Source organism: Hibiscus syriacus, unplaced genomic scaffold (genome assembly GCF_006381635.1).
Source record: "Hibiscus syriacus cultivar Baekdansim isolate YM2019G1 unplaced genomic scaffold, ASM638163v2 tig00002237_pilon, whole genome shotgun sequence".
NCBI classification, from domain to species: Eukaryota; Viridiplantae; Streptophyta; class Magnoliopsida; order Malvales; family Malvaceae; genus Hibiscus; species Hibiscus syriacus.
Window position 1 is genome coordinate 17,993,820 of NW_024061918.1, and position 19,634 is coordinate 18,013,453.

Here is a 19,634-nt window from a genome sequence, read left to right on the forward strand (position 1 = left end):
AGAGATGTTACAGTCGCCTTTAACCAATCCTTTCTTTTAAGGTATATGACTCTCCTTTTATGGAGGATATAATGTGCTATTTATAGTAGGAAAATCTAGGGTTTAGTGCATTTAAAATTTCAACAACTACCCTTGAATTCACACCCATTGTGTGAATAAAATGGCAGCTGGTAGTGGTCCCGAATCCTTAGCATGGGCAGGGGTTCACGTGAGGTACCTTGGACAGTTGACTACGTGACGTCAGCAATTTTGTCTCGTATATCATCAGACTTGCGAGTTAAAATGCAAAAAAAAATTATTCCTCATGGTCATCGTTATCAGTTCCTTTGGCCCTGGCATAGAATTTATCTTGGCAAATAAATTATTCCTCTATCATTTTCTATCTTTTGCATCATGACAGCCAACACACAACCCTTCTCATCAGCAATATCAGCTTAATCAAATAAACTTTGTCGCAACAAAAACTTATCCACCACATGCAACAATGTCCTAAATGCAACTAAGTGCAACTTAAATGCTATGTCAATGGCTTTTTAGACAATCAATAACTTAAGTAAAAAGACCTAAAATATAGTCTTTTTATGGATTTATCACATAATCTTCCACAAGTTACTCTCATACTTTCATGATTGATGCATATTGAAATACTTAAATGGTATGATGCAATGTATAATGTAAAGGTGAGAATGCACAAATGCAAAGATGTGAATACAAATGCAAATATGTAAATGCAAAAGGTGTTAATTCTATAAGTGACCACCATAAAACAACCTTCAGTTAGATAACAAGGTTTTATTACACTCGGTAGTCAAAATAAAATTGTGACTCTTCATTTTTTTTTATTCCCTCAAGTTACATTCTTCGTGGGATTTAACATTGCACTCGGAGTTGTCGTCTTACTTGATCGTATTTTATGACGCTTAGTGTCCTTAAATTGCTTCTTGTTGAAGAGTCTTCTCGTTCTTTATCTGACTGTATCTGTATCTTGATAAAGCATCTTGGCCTTTTATACCCTTGATAGAAGTCTTCATTCTACTTCAAATTTCTTTATTCAACGGTTGTATTTTTCATGTATCATTTAAACTTCTATAGATCTCATGGTTTTGACTACATGGCTAATAATTCCTTATCTCCTTGTGAACAACCTTCTATTTAGTTAATCACTTGTGAATTAACACCTCTGGATGAAATGAAGATGCAAATGAAAGAAAATAAATTCAAAATAAAAATAAACACAAAGCAAAATGGGTTAGTACAGATAAGATAAACAACAAGATATTAAGAATTATATTGAGCAAATAAAATCTACCCTTACATGCTGACTACCCATACATGGTTTAATATATCCTACCCTAACTTGATTTCTACCCACATGCCTTGTTATTCATAAAAAATCCTAACTGCATGATATCTAATTTGCATGCTTGCTCGAAATAAATAAACATAACCACATTATATCTAGTTCTCAGGCATTTATTCAAAACATTAAATTATCTAAGACTTGCAAAAGTTTTTCCTTGTGTACTCTCCTATTGGGATTTCTAAGGTCTGGTAAGGCTATATTTAAGTCATGAGTTCACTATATGTTGGGTTAGTTTCTAAGGTAAAAGGTACTCGAATTGTCATTGTTGGTGCCCTCTTGGGCTGTCAGGCCCTCAAACCTAGCCCATCACAAACTTAGTTGGATTGAGTTCAATTTGAGGATGCACACTTCCCTATGTCCACACGAAGGTGATTACCATCACGAAGACCATAAGACGTGTGCCCCGGGAGTGATCAACTATCCCATGCGGAAGTGAAGATCATCACGAGAAAGTAGCTTCTCACTCCCACTCAAGTGGGACAGAGTAGGGTTTTAGTTCATGTTATGAAAATGCAACTGTGCAGTGTGTGAGGAAAAGAGGAAAACAAATAATTCAAGCAGGCAACACAAAACAAAGTTCTCAATTCCTTTTAATATGAAAACATTAGCAAACAAACCAGTACAACTATTTAGTGGTTAGTCAATTTATAAACATAAAAGAAATCAAAACACCCAAGGGCTCTCAAATTAAATTAGGGAAAATTTATAAATTTTATTGCAAATACAACTATTTAATCAATTTATGGTCTGACTCTTAAACATCCCCAGCGAAGTCGCCAAGTTGTCGAGACATTCCTTTTAAAATATTGGTCGATTTTAAAATCAAGATTTTGTAAAAATGTTCACCTCGAATAATTTTAGACTCGAGTTTAAAAACAATAAAATCGGTTCGTGGAGTCGCCATGAATCTTTGATTAGGGTGTGATTGGGCACCCAAAAACGTATTTGTCATTTTAATAAAATAGTAATTTTTAATCAAAACCAAAATTTTAAGGTCTGTGTTACCAAAAATTTAGGTTCGAGAGTCAGTCACGAGTGGGAAAGAATTAGCACCCCACAACGTCCTAAATCGGTATCTAGCTAATTAATTAGTTGTCTTTGCAATAAAACTTATAAATTCAAATGTAATTTAAATTAGGACCCCTTTTAAACACATACAAGTTAACATCTATTTCTAATGTATACAAAGAAATAAATACAATTAATTATGTTACCAACCTTTAGAGAGAATAAAGATGTTCAATTATTTAAAAACATCGAGACAAGACCTTAGAAGCAATATAATAGCCTTTTCTCGGTGGATTTAATTAAACGAACATGGTCTTTTTTCTTTCATTCCCAAATTTTATTTGGAATATTTTTTATGGTTTCTCTTAATAGGATATCCCTTTATTTAAAAATTATTGAGAGTGACATTTCTATTACCTTAAGACAATCACTTCCCACAATTTTAAAATAAATGGATATTACCCTTAGTCAAATTATTTGATTGGAGTTGAGTATTGCTTATGAGGATCATGATCGTCAAGTAAAAGAAGTCATACGTATAAACTAATATGTGAATGGAAATACCTAAGAACTTAGTGATTAAATCTATATGCACATTTAAATGTATTATAAATAATTAGAAAACATTTGTATACTATTTAAACATAAATTTATTAATACAAGGAAAACAATGGATGCAAATTATATAATTTCTCACATGTAATGGAATATAAATAAATAAATAAATTATTTACAAACAATACACACATATATATACACACACATAAATATAAGTAGGTAAACATGATAAATTCCAAATGAACATATTTAATATACTACAAATTATAAAACAAAATATCAAAGCACATGAATTAAAACAAAACAATGCATATTTATAAAAACAGGTATCGAATTTGAAGCAAATGGAAATTACAGAGGCCAATAAGACATCTATCATTAACATTTTCATTGGAAAAAATTAAATTAACATTGACCAAAATGAATATATAGCAAATAAAAAGGGGTCTAAAGAAAAAAAAAAGCAATTTCTTATATAATAAATGAAGGACTAAAATATTACAAATCTAAAATTAACAACTTAAATCAAATATTTAATCCAAATATATAAATAAAACACATAGTGACTAAAATATAAATACAGAAAATTGTAGAGTTTGGAACTAAAAAAAAATAAAAGTTGAATTTAGTGACTAAAATGAAAATGTTACAAACACCGGATGACCCGTTCAATAGTTTACCCATGTACAAGGGTTTAGAAACCCTAACCCCAAAACTACATCGTTTTAATAGGCATTTATAAGCCTAAACTCATGGCTTGCCTTTCATTTCAACTTTTTCTCAAAACTAAACTTGAGAGAAAATCTCTAAAAGCCCCTTTCCTTGGTCTCTCGTCGGTGAAGGTAAACTGGTCGATCACTGCTCATTGGCGCCAACAACCACCTTCGACCACCAGTGGCGATGGTCGAAAAGATAAAAAAAATGAACCCAAAATGACCTTTTTTATCCTAAACCCAAATCATAGGCTATTTTCACCTGAATCCAACCTCAAAAGCCTAGATCTAATATTTTACCTTCACACAACTCGAATTCCTGCAACGTATGGGATTCCCAATGAACTATGGGCTTTCCAACGATCAACAAAGCACGATAAACCCTATTTTTTCTTCCTTTTTTATTCCCTCCTTATTTTTTATTATTTTTATTTTTTTGAACTTTTCTATATTTTTTTCGGTTTCCCTCTAGATCTCATTTCTTTCTTTTCCCCCTTTTTCTAATATGGTTCGTACTGAACACCCCATCGAATGATGAAAAATGGCCCCTTTTTTATCTCCGTTTGGTGGGTTTGGTGAAGTTTGCTGACAGAAGGGTATGGCTGAACAAGGGGTTGGTTGCCTGAAATCTGGATTAGATTTATTTTTCATAGGTTTTGGTACTGATTTGATTTACTCCTTGTTTGGCTAATTTTTTTCATTGTTGGCCTTTGATTCAGTCGGATTTGCTAACGGCGGTGGCTCAGGAGCCATCGGGGTGATCCAACTCCTGTGGTGATGCGACGTGAAAGCTCTGACAACGACAACAACTAGAGCTGATGAAAACCCTAGGGTTTCCAAACAAACCCAAAAATGATTTGGGATATGGTTTCCCAATGTTAGGCCTACTAGTTCCTTTGTAATCGGGCCCATCTTGGGCTTGTATAATTGTATTGTCCTACAATAAAATAAAAAGAAAAAGAAATAATAATAATAATAATAATAATAATAACAATAATAATTAAAAACCCAAATAAAACGGGTGTCTATAGTTTATGTTGAGATAGACTCGATAAAATCGCCTATATAAAAGTGAAGGATTAAGAACCTTCTATGGGAAATGTTTCTTATCTAAGAACATCACTAGTATCCTGATAGTTCTAGCTATTTTGTTATTCCATTGCAAATTTTAATGGATAAATAATGTTAGTCATGTGTTATAAGTTTATTGTTATGTTAAAAAGTTTCACATTAGTTCACTTGTTTAAAAGAAAAATCGCTTATTTTACTATGTATTAGTTTCAAATATATTTACTAGTACTTAAGGGTAGGTTTCATTATTGTTCTTCTCATTTTTATTTAAAAATTATTCTTGAAATTTTTTTTAAAGTATTGTGTGAGAAAATATTAGATATGCTAAAGAATACAAGGTTAAATCACACATGGGATAGGGAAAAAGTGGTGACGGTTTATATACTATCCTTTTCTACTTTGTTGAGTATTGGTAGACTTTCTCTCGCGCGTGTGCGTCATTGTCGGTCGATCAATCTAGTTTTTGGTTTGTGATTTGTACTAATTACGTCTTTTTACGTACCACACGTATATAATTTTCTGGAGAAAATTGGATGGTTTTTAAAAGTTTTAAGCTAAAAATGAGAAAAATTTTCTGATATTTATAGAATGGTTTATTGTGTGTGAACGTTTTAGTAACTGCTAGAGCGTTTTGACTATTGATTTTCAGTCGTTGTATGGATTGTCATTGTAGTTTCATGGTGATTGATTTGATTGTTCTAGACACATGATTTACAATTAATTAGAGACAACACATTAATTGCATTTACTGAGATGTTATCTGGACACTTTTAGCTCCTCATAGATAAATAGAGTCTTTGTTCTCATTTCAATCTACCCAAACATAATTCTCTCTAAAGCTTTGGAGTTATATGTATTCTTCAAAGTTTCGAGAAGAGTAGCATCGTCGGTTTTCAATAATCTTAGGGGACAACGTTCATTTTGAATTACATCAATCAAGACAATTTTACTTCTAAGACGATGATTATTTTCATGGCCTAATCAAAGCTTTATTTTTTTATAATTTATTTATAACCAGTGCAAATGCTTTATTTTACAATAATACTATTTCCAGCAATGGAATCATTTCTGAATAGCTACTTTCTAATAAAAATTCCAATTAGGACTTGCATATTCGAAACTAATATAAATTCGTATTATGGAGAAAGATTCTCCCACACGTGAGAGATTCCAATTATTCTCATAATTTGTTCTCCAAGTAGGACTTTAATTGTGCAAAGTGGCCATTTCTAGATGTTAATTAATGTATAAATTCATGTCAGATTGATTTTGTTTTATTATTTTGGCTAAAACGTGACATAGAGAACTTCCACGAATCTACCCATTTTGCATAATAAAACTAGAAAAAAATATTAAAATGCTTCTAGAAACCATTATTTTTAACTCGATGAAAAAAATAATTCTAACCTCATTAGATTCAAAGGTAGTACGTTACGTTCAAAAGTTGAGATTAATTCTAACGTCATTAGATTTCAAAAATTAATAATTGTTTTTAAATTGACCAATTAGGTACCATGTTAGCGTATTAAACATCAATAAAATGCTATTATCTAACCACATAACATCCTTAAGCATAGTTTTTTTTCTTTATTTTAGAAGTTTAATTGACTATAAATTTTAAAATTAAAATGAATTAAAATGATATTTTACGTGGAATTTATTTAATTATCACCTAATTTATGAGGGGATTAATTTGTTTATAATTTAATGGGTTAACTACATGATTGATCATTTATATTTGTGTTTTGTTTATTTTTCTGAGTTAAAAAAACGTAATATATAGTTACTTTCCTTTTTATGTAATTAAGATGTAGTCTTCAAGGGTTATATGTTGTTAAATATTTTCGTATAATCACACATTTAATCTATGTTATATATATATTCTCTCAATTTAGTCCTACTAGTAATAAATTAAAATAAATTTAATCCTCCAATCGAATCATACCATGTGTCACTAGTACCACATGTTGTGCCATATGTCACCACTAGGTCGAAGGACTAACTTTCTTTTAATTTAATATAATTATTTTCAATCAATCGAATAAATTAAAATAAACATATTAAATTAAAATAAATTAAAATAAAGTTAGTCTTCCAATTGAATGGTGACACATGGCACCACTGACACGTGACACTAGAGACACGTGTCATCATTCGTTTGGAGGATTAAATTATTTTAATTTATTAAAATATGACTAAATTGAGGGAATATGTAAACAACAAGGACTAAATATGTGGTTATACCAAAATAATATGTCACATGGTTAACGTCAATTAACAAGTGGTGACCACATCTTAATTAAATAAAAATGAAAGCAATTATATCTTAATTAAATAAAAATGAAAGTGGTCATATATAATAGTTTTTGAAACCGGTAAGAAAAAGTGGACAAATCGTAAACATAAGTGATCAATTATTTAATTGACACTAATTTAATTGTCTTTGAAAGTAGGGGTGTTCAACCGTTAACCAAATCAAATTTTTTTCAGAAATAATTAACTGAACTGAACAAAGTTTAATTAATCGATCAGTTAACCGAATTAACCGAAATTTTAAATAATATATATTATATATGAAAATTTTAATCTTTTCGGTTAATTCGATTAATTCGGTGAAAAAAATTAAACACTCCTAAAGCTATTAATATATAAATAATATATTAAATATTTAAATTTTTTGGCTAATTCGGTTAATTAACTAATTTTGAATCAAATTAACCGATAACTGAACTTTGAAAAATATTAACTGTTAACTGACCAAATTTAATTTAACTGACTGATAACCAAAAAAATTTGGTTTGGTCGGTTTAATCGATTAACCGAAATTTTAAACACCCCTATTTGAAAAATTACATTTAGTATGTGGATGTTTGAATACATAAGTTTTTTTAATTAATTACTGGTATTAAATCTATTGATTGATTAATTTAGATTGAGTTTTGCAAAAGTTTATTATGGGGTGACCTTCTTAACCTAGCTTGTTCCATTCCTAATTACTAAGATTCAAATTTCTAACTTTACTTATGGAATTTAATTCTTCGTCCTACTAGACCAACCGATTGTTGATTGAATATACAATCATTTTATAGCTCTAGACCCTTCTTTTAAATTATTTAAAAAAAAATAAAGTAAATTTACAAAGTTATCCCACATCAATTAAAGTGGTGTTAATTGAGGTATGTTTTTAATCAAAATTTTAAATATTACCCCGATATTTTATCAATTTCCTTTTGATAAAAGAACAACGTAATTAAAAGTAGAAGATACTTTTGAAACCAGTGTTTTATGCTGTTTTTATACTGTTTGTATCGTTCTCTTTACAATTTATTACGACGACAAATTAATTAAAGACGTAGCTAAACCCAACCCATTCTCATTAAAAAGAAAAAGAAAAAAACCCAGCAGACAACAACTATAACAAAAACAAACCTAATATTTAAATGCAATTTATGTTTTTTAAATCATATAATTAAATATACATCATTCACTTCGATTTAAAGCATAAAATAAAGTAATTGCTTCATAGAAAGTCTTGTTTTGTTTAGATATGATTACCCCTTTTCCTTGTGTAGTAAAGATTCATATTATTTTATTTTATGTTTTAATTTGTTTATTGCTTCTCCTTTGTATTAGATCCACCGTTTTCATATAGCTTTCAATCTCTTGCTTATGTCCCGCGTTGTACTAAATAAAGCATCTTGTATAAAAGTAGATTCTTGGCCTCACTTCGTTATTATAAATGGCACATCTCAAACAACATGAGAAAACATATAAATATAAAACGCATTCAGCAGAAAATATTTAATAGTCATATTGTTGTAGCCTACAACTCAACCAACTTCAATGGCATAAAAGTATATAAATGGTGTAACATCAAAAATTTTATAATATTTGATTAAATAGTCACTTCAGTTCATATTTTTTTTGAAGCATTTTAACTCGATGTTTTGTTTAAGGATAAATGATATAGTGTTGGACTAAATAGCCACTTTGATCGCTATTCTTTCTTGAGGAATATTTTGGCCTTTAATATTTCATTTTAAGGGTAAAAAGTCCATATTTTAGAGCGTAGATCATTTGTAGAATGATGATTTCCATCCACGTGGGGTATTTTCGCCCTAAAATAAAACGTTTGAACCAAAATGCTTTAAAAAAGAATAAGGTCAGAATGACTAGTTAGTCAAACGATATATATATATATATATTTAACACTATGTCAATATAAATGTTACAAAGAATTAGGGTCATAATTAAATGTATTGATATCTATCTTATTGTACCGGTATTGTATATTGTAAGAATGTATTATCGGTACCCATAAAATGATATCGATACCAATGGCCTATAATGCTTAAATTATGTAAATAGTCCATGAACTTTGTATTATTTATGTTTTGACCATCAATATTGCTGATATTACTTGAGATCAATATTAATAACCTCAATTGATGACTTGTTTGCATACTAGTCCCTAAAACCATAACTAGACTAATTGATTTTTTGATAAAATAATTAGAGTTTATAAAATTATAGTTTCAATCAGACATTGTAACATTATTGATCCGTTTCCCAACAAAACCGTATTGAGGGTGTTATTGGACCAGTGCATCTTGGAAATTTGAACTACCGTAAGGGTTGATAAACCTTTTTAGCGAGAGAGAGGAAAAAACCCAAAAGAAGAAGAGGAAAAAAAGCTAAAATGGGGGTATTTAAAGCCTCACAAAATGGTTTCGTTTTGGAAACACCCTACTAAATACTTGTGATCGATCTAGATCCACTAAAGGATATGCGTTTAAAATTATTGGGTAAATTATTTTCACAGTCCTTTCACTTTTTATATGTAATTTAATTTTAGTTTATAGTTCCATTTAACTTAATCATGTTTTACACATCGGTTATCATTTTTGTCCATGTGACTCTTAATTTTTATAATCTAATCCTAATTTTGCATGAATTAATTAATATTTAACCCTTTAATTTATGTTTCACTATAATTTGATCATAACATTTTCCATCCCATTCTCACTATAGAAAAAAGAAAGCAGTAGACAATAGCTATAACAAAAACAACCTAATATTTTTATTGCAATTCATGTTTTTTTAAATCATATAATTACCTGTACACCATTCACTTTGATTTAAAGCATGAAACGAAGTAATTGCCTTATAAAATAATATACGACGCAGATTTATTCGAATTAATCAGGACGAAACTTGAAACTAGGTGGGCAACTAAAAAAGTCTTGTTTTGTATGAGTGTGGTTGCCCCTTTTCCTTTTGTAGTGAAGATTATCTATTATTTTATTTTATGCATTAATTTGTTTACTGCTTTTCCTTTTGGTAAGATCCATCCTATTCATACAGCTTTCAACCTATTGTTTTATATCCCACACTGTATGATAGAAAGCATCTTGTATAAAAGTAGAGTCTTGGCTTCGCTTTGTTAATTAACTAACTCCATGTATTATAATATAAACGACACATATCATAGTACACGAGAAACTATAAAAATATAAAACGCTAAAATAACATTTACTATTTTTTAGCATTTTAGTCCCACATTTAAATTTTTTTGTTAAAATAATCAGTCTTAGATAAAATCCGTTAGTTAACTAATTGTTATATGTTACTGATGTGATATTTTCACATGTACTTAATTGTTGACACATCACATATCATATCATTATCTTTGATGAAGTGGTAAATACTGCACATCACATTAGCTGACGTGTTACATACCGTGTGATCATCTTGGGTGACATGATGTGGCATGTGACACATGAAATACTTAACACATGTGAAAGTTCTATGTCAACAATATATGCGTTAACTATTAGTGAACTAATGGTTTTTATATAGTATGAGTCATTCTGATTAAAAATTAAAATATTAAGAACTAAAATACTAAAAAAAATAATAAAGATCAAAATATTCATTCGGACAAATGTTGGGTGTAATTTTAATACTACGCCAAATATTTAATAAAAGAAAGCCATACTGTTATAGCCTACAACTCTGCCAATTTCAATGGCAGACAAGTTAGGGAGTTCCCGTGAAATATAATTGGATAATATGTATATAATTGGGTTTTTTTACCAATAGGGTAAATATTTAATTAATTAGCCCCATAAAATATATAAAGTTTATTTAAGGATCTACAATATTTACTATAGTGACTTGAAACTTGTTAGGTCAAAGTGACAAGTTTGAATAAAAATATTTTTTATTCAAACTTTTTACCTTAATGTGATAAAATTTAATAAAAATATATTTTATTATAACTCATCACCTTGGTGTGACGAGTGTGAATAAAAAATATTAGTTATTGGAACTGGTCACGTCGAGTTCCATGAACACTTGTAAAAAATGTCGTAGATCTCAAAATAAACCTCTACTTACTATATTTCTCCAAATAATTACCCGTCTGTCCTGTTGAGCCAAAAAAAACCCTACGATTGGGTGGAGTAGTAAGCAGAAACCAGTTAAGCGTATATACAAATTAGGGTCAACAACCGTTCTGCTACTATCACCAGCTACAATAATCCATAACTAACGCCGTATACAAATATTTCTAAATAACATTTAACTGCCTGATTTTGACCAAAGAATGGAACAAGGGCGCGTTGTTTTTAAGGGAATATTGACTGTTAACAATAAAAACGTATTTGTTGTTTTGAATTTGTAGGATGCTTGCCTTTGACATTTTCTACTTGTAATGGTATTTCAGGCATGGTTAAATAACTCCAGCTGATGCGAACTCTAACATGCAACGCGATTCGATTAATGGAATGTTTCACCCAAAGATGCTTTTATTCAAACAAGTAGATCAATGTTGGAGGAAAAAAATAAAGATTCCAGACCAAAGCTTTTGGATTATGCTATTAAATTTACTACTTGTCCAATGGAGTTCATGTCATTATTCGTATGTCATGCAGGATCTTATAAAATGTTAGGATTCTTAACTTCTAACGGATTATGCTATTAAATTTTCTTTTACAATGTATTTTAGAAGTTTTAGTCTTGGCTTTACAAGTTCTTTTTAGGGTTGATTGTGTTATCACTTCTAGGGTTGATGTATGCTCAGTATTTTTGACAACACATCAATTTCCGATGAATTTGATGAGATGCTAATAGAAGAACTCATTGTCTTGTTAATTTCGAGCATATTGTTTTTATTTATTTATTTCTATAATATTTTTTATTATTATTAATAGTTTTAATCGTTAAGATAACATCCATTATTCATAAGAACTTAGATTTGGGTGTATTGAAGCAGTTCTTTGAAATTTTTATTGTTGTGTGAGTTAGTTTTTATTTTAATTTTTTGATAAATTTTAAATTTTAATCTTACTATGATCTCTAGGGGAGGGAAAGTTAGGAAAAGGAAAGGAAGAGTTCTCAATGAGTCTAGAATCCATGATTTAAGAGAATGCTACATAACAAATATATACAACTTGACCAGTGGACCAAATGTGCTTGCTATAATATTTTGATTGTTCTGTAATTAAGTTTTTATTATGAATGAAGCTTTAAATCCATAAGAAATATTGTAATCAACATTTAAAATTTGGATGGTTAACCAACGAGGTTGGTTCAAATGGTAAGAAACTTGATATCACTTAAACATGTCTCGAGTTAAAGTCATTGCGTATGCAGAAAATCTTCACTGAGAGACTCACCTATCAAAATCAAGTATGGGGCGTAAGTCGATTTGAATGAGTCAGGACGAAACCTCGAACCAAGAGGGTACCTAAAAAAATTAGATAGCTGTAGACACCTCATTTTTCCACCATGCTCCACTACAAGCACTATCTCCACCAACAATACAAGACATCTCGTTTTTCCACATAGTTCCCTACTATCATTTTTTCCCTCCTCCACTAATTAAGTAGTCCACTACCCCCAATAAAATACCATTTTTCCTCTCACGTGAATTACCACAAATAAACAAATTAAACCTAACCCACTAAAACATACCTAACCCATCACTCCACTATATGACTCCACTACCAATATTCAATTGAAATCAGCATATTTCAATTAGATAGTGGAGATAACCTGTGAACCATTGGGGCAGGGGGTTGGTTTTTTTTCATTATAAAAGGACAACAACTATTCAAACAAAGGAGGGGGGAATTTCCGTGAAAACTAGAAATTATCAGGGGGAGGAATCAGCAAAGAAAAAACAGGAAATACGTATCAAAAGGAGAGAAACCGCAAAGCATCAAGGGGAGGAAATCGATCGAAAAAAGAGAAATCATTTGTAACCAGGATATTCTGAAGCCCACAAAAACAGTGTGTAATAGGGTTCATTCCCTGTATTTTCCGAAAGCAATAGCAAGTGATGAACGTGATTTTCGTACTCATTTTCCTTTTGGTGTGATGTGTGGGTATGCTTTTGGTTTTGAAATGATCTAAATGAACAAAAGTATGGATTTCCATAATTAACATCATGCAATCATTTTTATCAAGAGCAAAGAGTTAATAGGTTAGAGTGTTTCGGTTACCTTGTTCGTCGATTCTCATCGGAGTGGAGGACCGGTTGTGTGAGATTCGAATAGCTTTCAGTCGAGAGGATTAGATCAAAGCAAATATAAAATAAAATAGAAGGGTAAGAGTTTTAGATCTAATTTACCTTGTGATGAGTAGGATCGCCGGGCTATAGCAGTTGAGAGGTCGAGGTTCTTGAGCGATATTCGTGTTTGCTTTCGCACTTTTGGTGTTTGGCTTAGGGTTTAGACGAGAGAGGGGAGCTAGGTTCAGTCTTGCGGTTGTGAGTAAAGAAGGTGAAGTCTCAGCCGAGCGTGGGTGAGTGGTACTGCTCGCATAGAATTGGAGAGTAGTTGTTGCAGGCTTTATTTTTTAGTTGAGTTTAGGTGAGTGGTCCCTTGTATATCTATATAATATTATCATTTTAAATATTATTTACAACTTTACAATATGTGTATATATTACTAAACATGGTTTGCTTGTTATGAAGGGATTACACGTTTATTCTCTTAGCATATATTAAATATTTTAGTATATCTATACATTTTTTTTATTTAAACGTAGTTGCTTTAAGTGTATCAGGTTACTATTTTTATTAAACTTATGCGCATGTGTTTCCATATTATGTATTGAATTTTCCTTTACCATGTGGGAACATTATGATATATGTCAGTGCAATGTATAACTCATGTTCATCATTTTTCATATTACATGGCAGTTTGTAAATATCATGAATATATTGGTATTAAACATGTTCCAATTATTGTACTATATATTGTTTATATATTCTATGTTACATTGTAAATATAAATTATAAATCATATTACTAAATAAGCATATATAATTCTTACATAAGTATGTCGTTTTGCATAACTTTTTTACAAATTCAAGTGATTTCTTTATTTTGTTTTTTATATTAAATATATATAATTTGATCCTTATTTTAACATTAATGATTATTTTCTGGAATTTGTATTTTAACTTGTTATGTTTTTGCATTTTAGTCATATTGGTGCACTACATATTAATATATATATGTTGGGTATAATGTGTGGTAATATAATATGTATGTAATTATCTATGTTAAAATACCATTGCATGATATTTTAATCATAATATTGGTTTAATTAATTTTTACATGACATCATTTTTGTATGATTTGCATAATAGCCTCACGTGCATAATTCGACATTATTACATAATGGGATTAAGGGTACTACCCTTTTAATTTAAAATCATTTTAAGTGGGTTGTCATAACGCATGCGAGGTCCGTTTTTTACGATTTTAAAATAGAAGTGTATCCCATCAGTGACACCTAAGAAATTGATTTATTCACTTTAAAATTTGGGAATGTAAGAAAAAGAAATGTTCGACTATTTAAATTTATCGAGAAAAGGTTGTTATAACTATTTAAGATATGATCTCGATATTTTTAAATAATCGAATATTCTTTATCTTTCTAAAGGATGGATAAATTTTAACTTAATCAATCTTGGTGCTTTGAAATAATATAAAATTCATGTGTTGTTGTTTTGTCGGGATCATAAATCAAATTAAATTTGAACTTGTATATTTTATTGCAAAGACAATTAATTAATCAACTAGGTACCGATTTAGGGCGCTGTGGGGGTGCTAATCCTTCCCCACGCGTAACCGACTCCCGAAATCATTTTATGGTAATGCAAACCTCCATTTGTTGTTTTAATTAAAATTAATTTTTATTTAAAATGACAAAACGTTTTTGGGTGCCCAATCACACCCTAATCAAATATTGGTGGCGACTCCTCGAATCGTATTTTTATCATAAATGAATTTCCAAAATTTTCGAAACGAGAGGTTTTTAAATCACATTCGCTTTTTAATTAAAAATCAATCATAAAGAGATAATTAAAATTGGTGTGGTTTTCAAAATCTCATCCCGAAAAAAAAATCGTTTCGACAGCTTGGCGACTCCACTGGGGATTTTTTTAGAGAGTCAGGCCTATAGTCGGTTAATTGATTGTCTTTGCAATTGAAAGTTATAAATTCGGTTGGTCCCCTGTTTTGTTTTAATATTGTTTGTTCAGAATTTGTTAACTAATAAATAGTTGTACTGATCTGTTTGCTATTGGTTTCAGATTAATTATGTGTTGAAAGAGGATTGATCTTTTAAGTGTTGAAAGAGGATTGATCTTTTAAGTGTTTTGTGATTATGTGTTGTTTTATTTTTGCTTTTCCTCACACACTGCACATCTACATTTGCATAACATGAGCTAAAACCCTGCTCCGTCCTATTTAAGTAGGAGTGAGAGACTACTCCCTCGTGTGGTTTTCACCTCCGTATGGGATAGTGGATCGCTCCTGGAGTTCACGCCTTATGGTCCTCGTGATGGTATTCACCTCCGCATAGACATAAGGAGGTGTGTTCCCTCGAAATTGAACTCGGTCCTAAAAGCTTGTGATGGGCCAAGATTGAGGGTTCGGCAGCTCAAGGGGGCACTGACAAGGACAATTTGAGAACCTATTGCTTTAGAACTGAACCCGACATATAGTGAATGTAGAGCCTGAACTTAGGTCGAGCCTAACCCGAACCTTAAGAATCCCGTGAGGAGGGTACACAAGGAAAAGTTTTTGAGTCATTTATTTTCGCTTTTTTGGAATAAATGTATACGAACTAGAAATCATGCGGTTAGGTTTATTTTCTTGAACAAGCATGCGAATTAGATATCATGCTGTTAGAATTTTTTGCAAATAACAAAGCATGGGGGTAGATATCATGTTGGGCAGGATCTACTAAGCATGATTGGGTAGTCAGCATGTGAGGGTAGGTTTTATTTGTTATGATACTCATCATTTTGTTGTTTATATTATGTGTACTAACCCATTTTTTGTTTTATGTCTATTTTGTTTTGGATTTATTGCATTTGCATTTTCATGTCATTCAAAGGTGTTAATTCGCAAGTGTGATTGACTAATAAGAAGGCGGGTCATAATGAGGCAAGAAATTCTTAACCATGTAGTCAAAATTGGGATATCCAGAGACATTCAAGTGATTCATGAAGGACGTCCGATGAATGAAGAAATTTGAACCTGATTGAAGAACGATTCATAAAGATGGGCATCCGATGAATGAAGAAATCTGAAACTGATTAAAGACCGATCCATTAAGAAAGACATCCGATGAATGAAGTTTGAAGTTTATCGAAGATTTATTTCAAAGGAGCGAAGGCCGAAGATGTTCCCTCAGGAGATAGATGCAGTAATACCAAGGACGAGAAGACCCTTCACAAAGACACGAAGACCACTTTGCATTGAAAGTGAAGATGGAGATCCCAAGGTTCAATTTAAGGACGTCCGATATCATCAAAGGTGATAAAGTACATCGACACTTTTGGAGGTGCAATGTCAGATTCCATGAAGAGTACGACTCAAGGAAATGAAGAATCATAATTGTATTTTGACTACATGGTGTAATAAAGTCTTGTTGTCTAAAGGAAGGTTGTTCTATAGTGGTCACTTTTGGAATTAACACCTTTTGCATTTGTATTTAGCATTTGCATTGTATGTATTTGTTTAAGCATTTTACATGCATTAATTACGAAAACACAAAAATAACTTATGGAAGGTTGTGTGACAGTAATAACAAGATCATTCATTCATATTGTTTCTCATCATCATGAACAAACAAATGGAAGCAATGGAGCAATCTAATGAGAAATCACAAGATCAGTTGCAAGAACAGTTGGTCGGGTTACAACTAGATACGAGGAATCAAGCATCAGGTTCTCTGCAAGGCCCATCGAATCAAATGATCCAAGTACTGGTACCACAAGCTGTTGGTAAAGATAAAATGGAGGATAAAGGAAATCAATCTCGTCATACTGTTACATCAAGAGTGATAATTAGTCCCGAAGCATCTAACTCAAACCAAGGAAAGACCTCGTCAATCTTGGGCAGTTTGAGAATGAATTCAAGTGGTTGAATGAAGCCGTTAAAAAAATAAAGGTTGTCAATGCCACTCACAAGGAGTTAGAAGCCAGAGAACTCAGTTTGGTCCCTAATTTGGTCATCCCACATGAATTTAGGGTGCCTAATTTTGTGAAATATGATGGCACCAGTTGCCCCCTAATTCATCTGAAAATGTTTTGCAGAAAGATGGAAGGGTACTTAGATGATAATCTGTTGATTCATTTCTTCCATGATAGTCTTACTGGCCCAGTTGTAGTTTGGTGTAATCATTTGAACAGAGAGCATATCAAGACATGGGTAAACCTAGCTGATGCTTTTCTGGGGCAATATCAATATGTCAAAGGCTTAGGCCCAAAACGTTATAACCTTCAAAGGATAAGGATAAGAGCTACTGAGAGCTTTAAAGAATATGCCATAAGATGGAGAGGAGTGGCGGCACAAGTTTAACCTCCTTTGCTAGAAGAAGAAATATCATATATGTTTCATGATTCTCTCCCAGCTCCTTACTTTGAGTTAATGTTGGGAAATTCGATGAATGACTTCAAGGATCTTATGGTGGCTGGAGAATCAATTGAAGATGCAATCAGTAAAGAAAACTTGAAAGTCACTTCCAAAAGCCCGATAAATCAAGAGGGAAGAGTTGATGAGGTGAATGAATGTCACGTCCAGAGCTCTCACAGCCGTAAGAGAAAAAGGGCAGCTGGTTACTCGAGTCGACCAAAGAAGATCCCACGATCGAAAGATACTTTGAAGGTGTTCCAAATTCCTATCTCAGATTTGTACCCACATTTGATTAAATGTCAACACCTCAAACCGAAGCCAATAAAATTACCACCAAACCCTTCTGCCCACAACTACGATCCAGATATTGTTTGTGATTTCCACTTAGGGGCATTGGGGCATGCTACGGGGAATTGTAGGAAGTTGTTTAAAGAGATAGAGAGGCTGGTTGAAAATGGGACGTTGACACAAGAAATGGTGGAACAATGGATGACGAGCTAGAGTGGGGCATCAGAGTGCAACGTATAACACCCGATCGAGTTAAACACCATTACATCAGAAGAATAATGGGGGCATCCTAATTATGCAGAAACCATTCCGTTCATCATGAAACCTTTTGTCATTTGTAATATCTTGTTTGAACATGTTTTTTAAAAACTTTCTAATCAGTTTTGCAATGATATTTAAATGAATTCATGTTACTTTAAGGATGGTGAGCATTGAATCAAATTTATGACTTGAAATTCTTTGAATATCAACTGAATTAAAAGCTCTTTAATGATTAGAGTTATAAATCTTTGACAAAATGACAAGGTTGAAACCTGATAAAACAAGGACCTTGACCTTATCCCCAAAAGATACAATCAAACACCGTACATTTTTTGAATGGACCGATATAGCCTTCTCTTCTTATAAGGAAATGAGAAATAGGCTTGGTATTCAGGTATGCATATGAGCGGACAACATGGGGCATCTTTTGTGTATGACATCACAAAACTGTCTAGAACATACTTTTGTTGATGAAGTTCAATGATGATTATGATCTTTACGGATGGAATAGTCGAGTAGGTGAATCTAGTTTAGGTCAGTTGCTTGGAAATTGAACTCTAATGATGAGATTTTTTGACTTTCAACAACGCCTAGACTATGACAGGTTCTTCTTTACAAGCTTAAGAAATTGAATTCACATACCCAACAATATATATATATATATATAGAATATATGGTATACAATAAAGCTGAGCTATTCCGTTAAGGAAATTGGTTATAGAGGAAACTCGAAAGCCCTGGCTTTATGAATAGATTATATTCAAACCATGACCTTGATCGGGTACCTGACAATTCGGTGTATGCTCCACTGTGATTGTCAAGTCAAAGACTTTGTGATGAGATGAACCCTTCAGCTAGCCCGATAAAGGCAAATTACAATAAAGCTGATTTCAGCTAGCCAGACAAGGGCAAATTAAATCAAGTTTATCTAAATAAGAAGTTGCGGTAAAGATGGACTAAGGGAGTTGAGAAACTCCTGTCATAGTCAATTTCACACGAGCACTCAGAAATTTCATTTTTAGATCGATATTTCTGCACTACCTTGGTTAGAGGAGTCTACGAAGCTTGAACAAATGGAAGATTTCAGAGAACTGAAGTGGAAGTGTTCTAGAAAGTCTAGTAATGGATTATACTAGTTGCGTCATTTTGTCCGCATCCGATTAAAATACCAAGCCAAGAAAGAAGGGCATGTTGTGATATTCACAATGATCAAGAAAGAAATGACATTCTGGTGGTCAAAACCTTAGAAAATAGGAAGCCAACCTGAAGCCAACCCCTCAATTTTGACACTTGTCAAAGAGCTATAACCCTGAAAATATTAAAGAGTTGTTGATTCTTTTGATATTTTGTGAACTCATGTTTATGATTTGATTTGATTGTGAGCCTGAATTACGGGGCAATATTTTATGAAATTCTTTTATTATTTTATCCC